This window comes from Ailuropoda melanoleuca, chromosome 1, assembly GCF_002007445.2.
Source record: "Ailuropoda melanoleuca isolate Jingjing chromosome 1, ASM200744v2, whole genome shotgun sequence".
Classification (NCBI taxonomy): Eukaryota; Metazoa; Chordata; class Mammalia; order Carnivora; family Ursidae; genus Ailuropoda; species Ailuropoda melanoleuca.
In genome coordinates, this window is record NC_048218.1 from 57,951,783 (window position 1) to 57,964,265 (window position 12,483).

At 34.0% G+C, this 12,483-nt stretch overlaps 1 protein-coding gene across 19 annotated transcripts in view; it reads right to left on the minus strand.

Annotated features, from left to right (window-relative positions):
- Window positions 1-12,483, minus strand: part of ZBTB20 (zinc finger and BTB domain containing 20) — a 761,796-nt gene that overhangs the window by 720,939 nt on the left and 28,374 nt on the right. The gene's annotated exons all lie outside the window — the stretch shown is intronic.

Consider the following 12,483-nt stretch of genomic DNA (forward strand, 5'->3'; position numbering starts at 1 on the left):
TACTTTTCATTAACTCATTAAATCCTAGTGACCCTATGAAGTAGAGATTATTTTTAGTGGCACTCCAAGGTAAAGAAACAGAGAGGTTAAATGATTTGCTTGAGGTCACACAGCACAGCAGTAATAGGATTTGAACCCAGCCTGTGGCTTAGAGCTCATGTGCTTAATCCCTGCACCCTATTCTCTCCCAGTATCTAATGACAGATAAGGCCCCATCTATCCATAAGATTCTGTGCTTACGAGTCAAACCGAACACATCCTGACGACTTCTCATACCTCACTTACTAATACGGTATAGTGCAAATTTGCTCTTCTAATTTACAGAGTTCTCAATACACTTAGTGTAAGAATCTAGCAACTCTATTTAAAAGTTTACATACTCCATTCAATCACCTTTGTTTCCAAATTTCCATAAATATGTGCTTCCATTTGCTTGAACTCAAAAACAACCTATAATCAATAGAGCTATCAATGTATAAAGCCTACTTGCATAATATATAGTTCCCATAGATTATTTGTTTAAATGCCCTGTGTTTAAAAATACAAACAAAATTTTAAAAAAACACCTACATAGTCCTTAAAGGTTCCTTAGTTCAAGTATCGAGTATCTAATACTAATGCAAATAATTGTTTAAAGAACTAAATAAATAATAAATCAAATCAAATAAAAAATATCCTGTTTCCCAATAGCCTGAGAAAAGCATGGAAAAAGCAAGGATTCAATTATAAATGATTTGTAAGAGATGCTGAATAATACCATCATTTGATTTTATACACTTGGTTTTAACTTTGAATTATTTAGAGATATATTCTGAACACGTTGATACTAATGACTCATTCTGCAAGAAAGAATTTGCCCTTGCTCTGATCTTTGTGCATTAACTAAACATGGATTGTGTGCCCATTATGTGCCATTCGCAATACTTCGGGGGGAAAAGAGAAGATAAAACATATGACATAGTTCATGCTTTTGAAGACTCCACAGGTTGGTGGTAGACATGCATGTAAACAATATTGGTGTAAGCAAATAATCTTGCCACTCCATAATGTGATATGCCATGTAATGCAGTGCCTTAAACTCTGTGCTTCTCCCTCAGAAAGCTAAAAATGAAATCCAACAAAATAAATATAATACCTAAATTCAATATGTGGCTTATGAAAGATGTGTATGTGCATGAGCGCAAGGAGTAGGGGGATGTCCTGAGGTTAGACCGGAGACAAATGTGGAGCAGGGGGAGGTACTGAGGTTAGATTGGAGACAAATAGTTTATTCTCTAGCAGTGTGGTTTATAGACCAATTGAGCCCACTTTATCCATTGCCCCCAATGTGCCTAGTAAAGTGTCTTCTACAAATACACAGTACATAAAAATCTTAAATGATTGTGGAAATCAGTGATAGCTATTAACATGGAACATAAAATGTCACTAATTTTAGAGTTATAGAGTACTCTGTCAAATGAATACTTCCAAAAGTACACGAAGGGTGAATCTTTTTTTTTTTTTTTAATTTGGAAAGAAAAAAAGTCAACCAATTTCAAAAGCATTTACCACTATCTCAAATATAAGTTTGCCAAGTCCTTTTTCAGGCATCATTAATATTTTTATATCATGTGAGGCTAAACAGAAGAAAATGTTGAAATAGTTTAAGATTGTTCATAAGAACATTCCCAAAAGAAAAAAGCGGAGTAGTTAAAAAAAAAAAAAAAAAGTCATGCTGCAATGAAGGACAGAACAGGAGTTTTAGCCCTAGTACATGGGTGGAAAAGCAAAGACTGGGGTTAATGGATCAAAATGAGTAAGTGCTATACTAAGTACTGACTTTGTCATAAAGTCAATTCTATGTGGCATAATTAGATAATATCCTTAATTTGGGTTGTTTTAAAATTGTATCCCATTAGTCCCAAGGAAAACTAGAAAAGATTGTAGATAAATCATAGTTTACCAAGTGTAGGCCAGTAGTATGATCCTTACATGGGAAGAGATGCATTTCAATTCTAGTCAACAAATATTTAAGTTATAAACAATAACACAAAAACATTACATGAAAACTACATCACTGGGAGTACATTTATATGCCCTTTGCAGTACTATCTATAGTCGTCTGTCCTTTAATATGCCTCCCATTACCACTGGTCTGAGGGACCCACTAGAACAGGGGCTCTATTTATTAAGCTATGACAGCCTACTATCTGGAAGAATACCTGAAACATAGTTAAAGCTCAATAGAGTTTTCTTAAATGAATGAATAAAGGAATGAAAGGAATGAATGAAAGAAGCAATAATACATGGAATTTATAAAACTTGGTTAATTAAAAACTTTAATAAATTTGAGTTTTAAGGAAGATATAAACCTCTAAATAGCATTTAAATTTTTTAAAATTACATATAAAGCATATTCTTACTTTAAGATCTTGTGAAGAACTAAAATGGTTTTAACAGACCAAAAAGTAATACTCTTCAACTTTTTTCTATGTATGAAAAATTTCATAATAAAATGTTGGGCGGGGGGAAGTATTGCCCTATAGCTAGCAGAATTTTAATTTGGATTATCTCTGATAAGAAAATTCAGTTTGCCTTCACATTTCATGTACCCGTTATTTCTTTCGCTTCTATTGCAAAAGTGTTCAAGTTGGAAGTTGGCCCTAAAATTCACCATAGGAGAACTGTCCCCTTTGTTTTTTTTTTTTTAAGATTTTATTTATTTATGGGGCGCCTGGGTGGCACAGCTGTTAAGCGTCTGCCTTTGGCTCAGGGCGTGATCCCGGTGTTGTGGGATCGAGCCCCACATCGGGCTCTTCCGCTATGAGCCTGCTTCTTCCTCTCCCACTCCCCCTGCTTGTGTTCCCTCTCTCGCTGACTGTCTCTATCTCTGTCGAATAAATAAATAAAATCTTTTAAAAAATAAATAAATAAATAAATAAAATAAAATAAAAAAAGATGAATAAATAAAATCTTTAAAAAAAGATGAATAAAATAAAATCTTTAAAAAAAGATGAATATAAATAAAATCTTTTAAAAAAAGATGAATAAATAAATAAAATCTTTAAAAAACAAAGATTTTATTTATTTATTCGACAGAGATAGAGACAGCCAGCGAGAGAGGGAACACAAGCAGGGGGAGTGGGAGAGGAAGAAGCAGGCTCATAGCAGAAGAGCCCGATGTGGGGCTCGATCCCACAACGCCGGGATCACGCCCTGAGCCAAAGGCAGACGCTTAACCGCTGTGCCACCCAGGCGCCCCAGAACTGTCCCCTTTGAAGAAAAATACCTTGGTAAGCTGGTTAGGTTCAGAAAGTGGGACCTGAATAATTCTTCCTGTGGGGTCAAAGTGTGCTGCATAAGAAATTAGTAACAATTTGAAGGTAGGGGAGCATAGAGATAAGAGAGGAGGAGGAAAAAAGGAGAATGACAAGAAAGAAAGGTGGGCAGTGAGAAATTCCCAATATCAAGGTGGCCAAAAGATTTTTTTTTAAGAGAGTGATACCTAATATTAACTTATAAGACATTTACATTTTTTCGATGCAAGTCTTCTCTTAAAACCTTCTGGAAGGCTTGATATGTTGTACAGCTTTGTTTAGTAGTGTAATGAGGAGTACAAGGACGGAAAAATGAAGGTATGCCATAAAATCACCCATATGTAGCTCTTATAAACATAGAAGCCTCTTAATGGAAGAGACGGGAGTCCAAGGAGTGACCAGTGGCACTGTGAATAGTGGCCAATAAATGGTGAATGATGAATAGCAAAAGTCAAAAGCATATTTAACACAGAATTATTCAGATATGGATATTAGTCAATCACCCTTTTCCACAAATATACAGGAGAAATATGGTCATATGGAGAAGAAACATAGATTAATGTCTGAATTACAATTTTGTTGTAATTTCATTGTTGTTACTACCTCCATAAACTGATCTTAAATGATATGAATATCTTCAGAAACATAGGGAAGAGAGTACTTTCATGACACAATAAATTTTGAATCAAAGGATTAAAAAACATAAAAATGTCATTCGTAATATCTCCCTGGCTCTAGAAAAATGTATTAGACATGTATACTACATGAACTCTTCCTGCTCCCTACTCAATCCTCTCTCCTAAACAATCTAGGACAGTGCTGGCAACTGTCTTTAAAGTTTCAACACTTACAAAATAATTTATTCATATGTACAGGCTATATTCAATACCCAAGGAAAAAGAAACAGAAACTATCGAGTGTATTCTTTTTTTTTTTTTTAAAGATTTTATTTATCTATTTGACAGAGATAGAGACAGCCAGCGAGAGAGGGAACACAAGCAGGGGGAGTGGGAGAGGAAGAAGCAGGCTCATAGCAGAAGAGCCTGACGTGGGGCTCGATCCCAGAACACCGGGATCACGCCCTGCGCCGAAGGCAGACGCTTAACCGCTGTGCCACCCAGGTGCCCCTATCGAGTGTATTCTATAGGAAAAATAAAAGTCACATAGAAGATACATAGAAGAGGCATCTTAATTGCTACGGCTGTTATTCGTCCAACAGATTGGTAAGATCCCCATTGTCCTGCTTGGTGATTCTATATGTGAAACTCAGTCTCCATATTCTTCCTATCTACAAAAGCTGCTACTATTTGTAAAGATTCAGTCTTAAAAGTTACCACTACTAGCTGTGTCAGGAACTGTGCTTAGTGCCACATACACTGTCATTTAATCCTCCCAACAGCCTTGTAAGAAAGATAATATTAATGTTTTCATTTATAGATGAGGACACTGAGGCCCAAAGTCTCATAGCTAATCGGGTGGTACAAGTCAGGCCTAAAATCAATCCAAATGGAATCAGGGAGGGATAGAGGAAGGGGCTTGACAAAACTACTGTAAAAATTTTCTAGAATAATAAACTGGTGAGATTAGGAAGAAATTTTGAAAAAAGACTAATGATAGGAAACAGGTTTGAGAGCATATGGATTCCCCAGATAATTTCAATACGTTATTTCACATATATTTGAGAATAATCATATTAACTATCTCAAAGTTATCCTTTAAAGAAAGGATAATGAAGAAAAGCAGCATATAAACAACCTTCTAAAGTGACGAAGAAACATACCATGAACTAGTTTGATTAAAGAGTTGGAAACATTAATAACAATCTGTCCAGTAATATTGAAGCCAGTTATTAATAATAGAGTCAGCATGATAACAGCCTGCTAACTCCTCTGAGGTAACAGGCCATAGGGATGATTCAAAATGGGTAGAAACAGTATCTCTAATTTTTATTTAAGAAAGCTCATTTAGCCCCAATAACGCATAGGTTTACAACCATAACCTTTTAAACATATAATGACACATCAAGTTTTTGGAAAAGAATCTCCTTAAAATATCCATCTTTTTCATTTCTATGAAGAACAAATACAGAAATATCTCATTAATCAGAGTACGTAGATATATAGATAGAATAGAATGTATAATGTTTTACAGGATTCTTATGAAATAGAAATATTGAAATGAATTATATTTTGTTTTAATAATTATATCAGGTATTTCAAAATTATTAAATTATCAAAAAATTCTATTTCATGTTGAACATCCATAAATTTAGACTTATCACTAAATTAAGTAAAATGTCCTATGCTGTTTCAAACTGATGACATTATGCTACTTAAAATGTAATAACGGAACCTTTCGCAACACAAATAATACTCCCAACATCTGTTAACCCTATGTAAAATATGAACATAAAAGAAGTGTCTCACCAGTTGAGGAAATAGTTTTATTAGTAATCAATAAGAGAAGAACACTGCCCATAATTAAATCTGTATTAATTATGAAAAGAGCTATGAAAGAAATGAATCATCATTATGGAGTTCATTTTAGAAATTTAATGGTCTGGGACTCCAATACACACTTCTTATGATGTCATATCTAGAAGTCTGCAATTGAAATAAACTGAAAACCACTCTAATATTTTAATAAAATTCATGTGGTTTTTGCCTAAAATAATTCAGCTTCACCTAAACTCTCTCCACCAATAAATGCATTAATTCAGTGTGCCATTAAATAATTAATTTGTGCTTTAGCAGTTTAATCAGATATTAAAATGTATTTTACAATAAAATAGTAGATATTATGAAATATTAGGTATTATAAATGAAGCAAATTCTGAAGTCTTCCAGGTGCTACATCTTCACTGTTACTATTGTTTTAAAAGTTAAATTAATAATTATAAAGAAATAATAAATCAGAGCAGATTTTACAAAGTTGTGGGTGATATACAAAATATTTATAGCTGACAAGTCATGGGCATAGACCAATAAGAAATGTCACTGTAACTAATCAAAACAGATACTGGCTGTAAATAAATGATACAGTGCCAGTGTTTACTTCCTGAGTAACAACCCTAGCTTTAGATAACAAACCAGAATCCATCTTCTAAAACAAGTTAATAAAATTTGAAGATGTAGTTTACTACTGCTATACTCTAGAGCAACGGATGTTCCAATTTTTAAAAATTATATCTTCCATCATTAAAAATATTTTGAAGTCTACAAAGATCATTTATCTATCCGTTGGTTCTCAACTCCATTCCCACCCGTTCCATACTCTTCTGTGGTGAAACCTGAAAACCACATTTCCCACATTGCTTTGCCAGAATGAGAAGCACTGGCAAAAGATCAAAGAGATTTTTTTTTTCCTCCTTCTGCTTTTGGAACTAGCAATCTCGGCAATGGTGCTTCAGCAGCCTCTGCAGCTCAGAGCTCTTGGGATCTGGCTCTTAGGACTGCTGATGGCAGCAATGGTACTGCAGTTGCAGAACAGCAGCAAAGCTCTAACAGCCCTGGCAAGTACAACAGCATTGGTGGAACTGTGGGCAACTGGGCTCTTGCCAGGGCGGTAGGAGTGCGGGTGCCTGGCTTCCTGCAAAGCAGTGGCAATGGTGATTCCAACAGCTACAGCAGCGGTGCTCCAGCTGCCTCAGCAGCACTGTGCTTATCAGCTCTGGATAACAAAACTTGCCCTTGCTTTCCACAGATATTCGTTGCTAAGTATCACTGCCACCTTCTTTCCTTTCCACCATATTTTCCAACACATTTGCAACCAATTCTTTGGGTTAAGGTCCCTCTATTTTGAGACACTTCTGTTTTTCTGATTGGGCGCTAGTTAGTACAAGCCCACACCTCAATATATATAATTATTTATAAGTTATAGACATAGACTACCATGTTACATACGTTACAGAACATATGAACAGCCACTTTAAAGGATGAGAAAAGAAGAAATAAATGATATTTTTAAATGTTTTAATTTTGTTGGATTTATTAGCAATTTTAAAAAATTTTTGCCCCCACTAAAAAAATTTTATAGTAATTTGGTTAAATATTTACCATTCTTTATATCTTGGCTTGGTTTTACACTTTGTAAAATAGTCATTTGAAAATTTGGTTATACGTCCAGGTTATTGTGATACCTGCTGTAATGGCCATCATGGTGGGAGAAAAGCCTCACAAAATACTAGTTACAAATGGAAGTAGAGCATCATTGGCTGCACTTATTAAGTCACAACACTCAATTTGCAATCCCAACCACCAATTACGTAAAAGATTTTCTTTTCTTTTTTTTTTTTTTAAAGATTTTATTTATTTATTCGACAGAGATAGAGACAGCCAGCGAGAGAGGGAACACAAGCAGGGGGAGTGGGAGAGGAAGAAACAGGCTCATAGCAGAGGAGCCTGATGTGGGGCTCGATCCCACAACGCCGGGATCACGCCCTGAGCCGAAGGCAGACGCTTAACCGCTGTGCCACCCAGGCGCCCCCGTAAAAGATTTTCTTGAACTTTGTCTAGTAAATTTTCATCTTTCCAGATGTCAGTTGTTCTTATAAACTAAAAGGTATATGTAGTATTTTTTTAATTTTTTAACAAAATAATTTTAAAACCTATTTAAAGGTTTCATTTGGATGATTTAAAACAAGTTATAAAATTCTATTCCAAGCTTTAAAAAGTATTCAGATACTGTTTTTATACAGTTTTTCAATTATGCACAAACTAGAGTTTTACAATTGCATTGGTTTTAGCAACAAAATTACATTATAATGAAAATAACTACAAACATTCAATATGAAGATGTTCTCCCCAAAAGCGATCAAGTATGTTTCTTTTTTTCCAAAAATGTATGTTAGAGAGCAAAGTATAGTCAGCCACCTGTCCGACAGAAAAGGTCAGCAAAATTAGAACTCTTGTCATTCTGTAAATGAAAAATGCATAACTGTCATAGACTTCATATTGCTTCCCAATACTCTGCCACTGAATAACCAGTGAAACTCCATTCACGGCTATTCTCTGTCCTATTACAAAGTATTGTAAAACTTCTACTAAATTTTTAAGGATCTTCCATATTTGATTCTGTGTTTTCTACGAGATTGTAAAGTGTTTGTTAAAAAGAATTTAACCACATCAATGACATCCTACAGCACTTGTGCATACTTTTGACTTTAACTGATTTGCTAAAATAGCTTGCTCATAAATGATAAGCAAATGAATCTCATGTGTAGAAGTACCTCTCTAATCTTAACCAGAAATCTTTTCCATTTTACCCAAGCCAACCACTCCAATGCTACAAAACTATGTTAACATGGTTTTTTTCAGAATGCATTACTTTACTTAAAGAGTATTTTGATGTCTAACAGGTATTTCCCCCAGTAAACCTTCTAGTGATTCAGAAAAATGTAGTTCTTTGTATTAGCGAAATACAGCCTAACAAATACCATTGGTTGAAATATTAGAAATACCGGTACTTTCATTTAAGTAAGTTTCATTTCAGTAAGTCTTGTTTAAAGATTTACTTTTTAAAATCTTCAGCATTGTTTTCTATGCATCTTCTTTTTTTTAAATGTTTTTTTATATTATGTTAGTCACCATACAGTACATCCCTGGTTTTTTATGTAAAGTTCGATGATTCATTAGTTGCGTATAACACCCAGTGCACCATGCAATACGTGCCCTCCTTACTACCCATCACCAGCCTATCCCATTCCCCCACCCCCCTCCCCTCTGAAGCCCTCAGTTTGTTTCTCAGAGTCCATAGTCTCTCATGCTTCATTCCCCCTTCTGATTACCCCCCCTTTCTTTATCCCTTTCTTCCCCTACCGATCTTCCTAGATCTTATGTTCCACAGATGATCTTCTAACAGCATTTGCTGACAAATTAATGTGATATAGTTTGTTGCCCCTTATTTTTTATGGATTACTTCAGCCACTTTGGCTCAAGGTACATTATACACTAAGGGTGAGGTTCATCCTTAATGAGAGTGAATATAAATCCACATTTCAAGTAGACTTCTTGATCGTTATTTTTGGCTGACTTATTGTCAAATATGATTAAATCATCATTGTCTTTACTTCATAATATAGCTGACAACATGTTCATAACATGTATTACAGAAATTCTTGTTCAAATATGTTTGACTATAATTCCATCTTTATTTTTTTTTTAGTCAGTTGTGTTTTGTAAGAGTTAGTTTAGTTAAAGCTGGATAGTTTAGTCTGTGACTTCTCATAACAAGGCACAAATAAAATACAGTACCCTCAAATCAACTTCCATTCTCCCTTCAGGATGCTTTATATAACATACAATGCATGTGAATGATACTTTGACATTGCCAGCAACAACTTACACACTAAACATTAGTAAACTTTAACTAAACATTAGTAAACATTAACCTTTGTTTTGTTAAGTAAAAATACCCATAAAAATTTTTATATCTTCTCAAACCCTAATATGTCCCCTTGCATATTTCCTAGGGCACATGCCCACTATTTTTGAGACCAATGTTCAACAGGACGGGCACTGGAGTCAGATCTGAAAAATACTGGATATGTATCCTTAAGCAAGTTACTTATCCATGTCTTTGTATAGTTCATCTATAAAATGAGAATAAAAATAGCTATCTCATAGGGGCGCCTGGGTGGCCCAGCGGTTGGGCATCTGCCTTCGGCTCAGGGCGTGATCCCGGCGTTATGGGATCGAGGCCCACATCAGGCTCCTCCGCTATGAGCCTGCTTCTTCCTCTCCCACTCCCTCTGCTTGTGTTCCCTCTCTCGCTGGCTGTCTCTATCTCTGTCAAATAAATAAATAAAAAATCTTTAAAAAAAAAAAAAGAATAGCTATCTCAAAGAATTGTTTTGATGATTATATTAGACTGATAAGAATAACAGTATTTGTTGAGCACCTACAAAGTGGAAGGCATTACTCAAAGCCCACTGAATGTATTAATTCTTGAGTACAGTCTCTATACATAACGAACACGTGATAAAAAGTTAGTTTTCTTCCCCAGGAAAGAAAGAGATTAATTGTACAAAATCAAGAGTATTTATTAGGGCAAACAGAGTTAGTTGTTTACATGCTTATCTGTTCTATAAAATTTCAAGTTTCCTGGAGGCAAAGTTATGTTGTAGACATCCTTATATCTTAATAAAGTGCAAAACAGAATGCTTTGAATATATTAAGTGCTCAATAATTAAATAAATGTTGAATAAATGTACATAGGGTGCCACCATAACTTGCTGTTTATTGTTTGTAAAAATTCGGGCAACTCCATTACTGACAGAAATGATCAATTAACTGCACATGCATTGCAAAACATGCTATTGTTTTTATACATACTCCATTATACCTTTGCAGTAAGGGTAACACTCTCCAGAGCTTTTGAAAATTCAATAACCCTTGGTTATTTGTATAAACAGATGTAACATAAGGTATTGATAATCCAAAAGTAATTTCTACTTGGATTTTGAAATGTGTTTCTATATTTATATTAGACTATGAATATGCCTAATGTTCTTTACAAGAGAATGCACTTGAAACAAAATAAGCTACACTATGAAAAGCTGATTTAGAAAGAAGTTGAATGCAATTCGGTTTCTATGATCCTACCCCTTTACTTAACTCTTCTGTGTAACCTACCATCACTTTGATTACTCAAACTACATGGAACTTTCCATTTCTCAAACCCTCCCCAGAGGACAAGGAATGTTTAAATGTTGATTTTCTTGGGGATATTTTCTGTATAAAGCAGGCAATTCTCATCTGTGAATTTGAAATCATGACTGCCTAGGTATTACAAAAAATCAATGAAAAGACATGAAATATACCATTTGCTTCACTAAAATTAAGAATTTTCATCTTTTGTAAAATATTTTATTCATTTGTGAAATGCATTATAAACCACTAATGTTCTTCATGACTTTTTTTTTTCAGGTAAGTGACCTGAGGTAGAGAAAAATCAGCTGGTGATATACTTAATCACATATGAAATCTCACAGTTTTCTACCCAACTCATAGTGCTGTTATAAAGAAAAAATAAGCAAATCATTTTGAAATATTTAGAGAAAGTAAAGGAGGGAATAATACATGTAAGGCATCACTGTATCTTAATGAGAACCTGAAAGATTAGCTTTTCATCTTTCTCTTAATTATTCATGAATGGTACATTCCATCTCTAAGTGTACAGACAGCAGAGTGTTTGGGTAGAAAGAACATGGGTTTTAAAGTCAAACAAGCCTGGGTTTGAATCAAGCTTCCACGTTGACTAGTTCTGACCTGAAATAATTCACTCATTTTCCTTGTATTTCAGTTTCTTCATTAGGAAAAATTGAACAAAAATATTCAATAAAAACAGATATAAAGTGTTTGACCTGTAGTGAAAATTCATTAAATGATAATCCATTTCCTCTTTTTATTCCTAAACCAGAGGTTCTCAATTTTTTTTTATTATGGATCTCTTCTAACTAGCAATGATTCACATGAACAATTTATATTTATTTGGTTACCATGTAACAGCTTAAAACAATTCTTCACATCAACTATTGAATTTAATTTTCACTGCTACCCTATGAAGTATTTAGATATTATCCTAATATTATACAGTAATAAATTGAGCTTCAAAGAGAGTAAATAATTCATATAAGATCTTGCATGTAGTAAGTTCCAAATTGAACCTTCACCTACCATTCCATCAAGGCTGGTTACCCAATTGCTAAAAAAAAAAAAAAAAAAAAAAAAAAAAAAAAAAAAAAACAGTCCCAGCTAGAACTAACAAAAAGAATGTTTTATACTAAGAAAGTTAAATCTAATGATAATACATATTATTAAACTACTTACTTAGGCCCAAAGTGCACTACAGATATAATCCCATTCTTAACACTAATGGTTCTAGTGTTGCAGCCAAATGTTTTTGTAAAACTTTTGTCACACGTTCCTAGAAAATACCTTTTTATGAAAAAAACAGTGAATTAACAAATATACACCTATATGAAAACTTACAATAGCTAGTCTGGTTGCTCAGGATGGAGAATGACTGTCAAATAAAATTTAGAGTGTAATTTTATATTTTTCAGTAATACAATAAATTTCCTCAGTAATCAATATATTTCTTCCTAAATGACATTATAAGATGAATAAGTTCTGGGGACAGAATGTACAGAATACTGATTAAAGTTAATAATACTGTATTGTATATT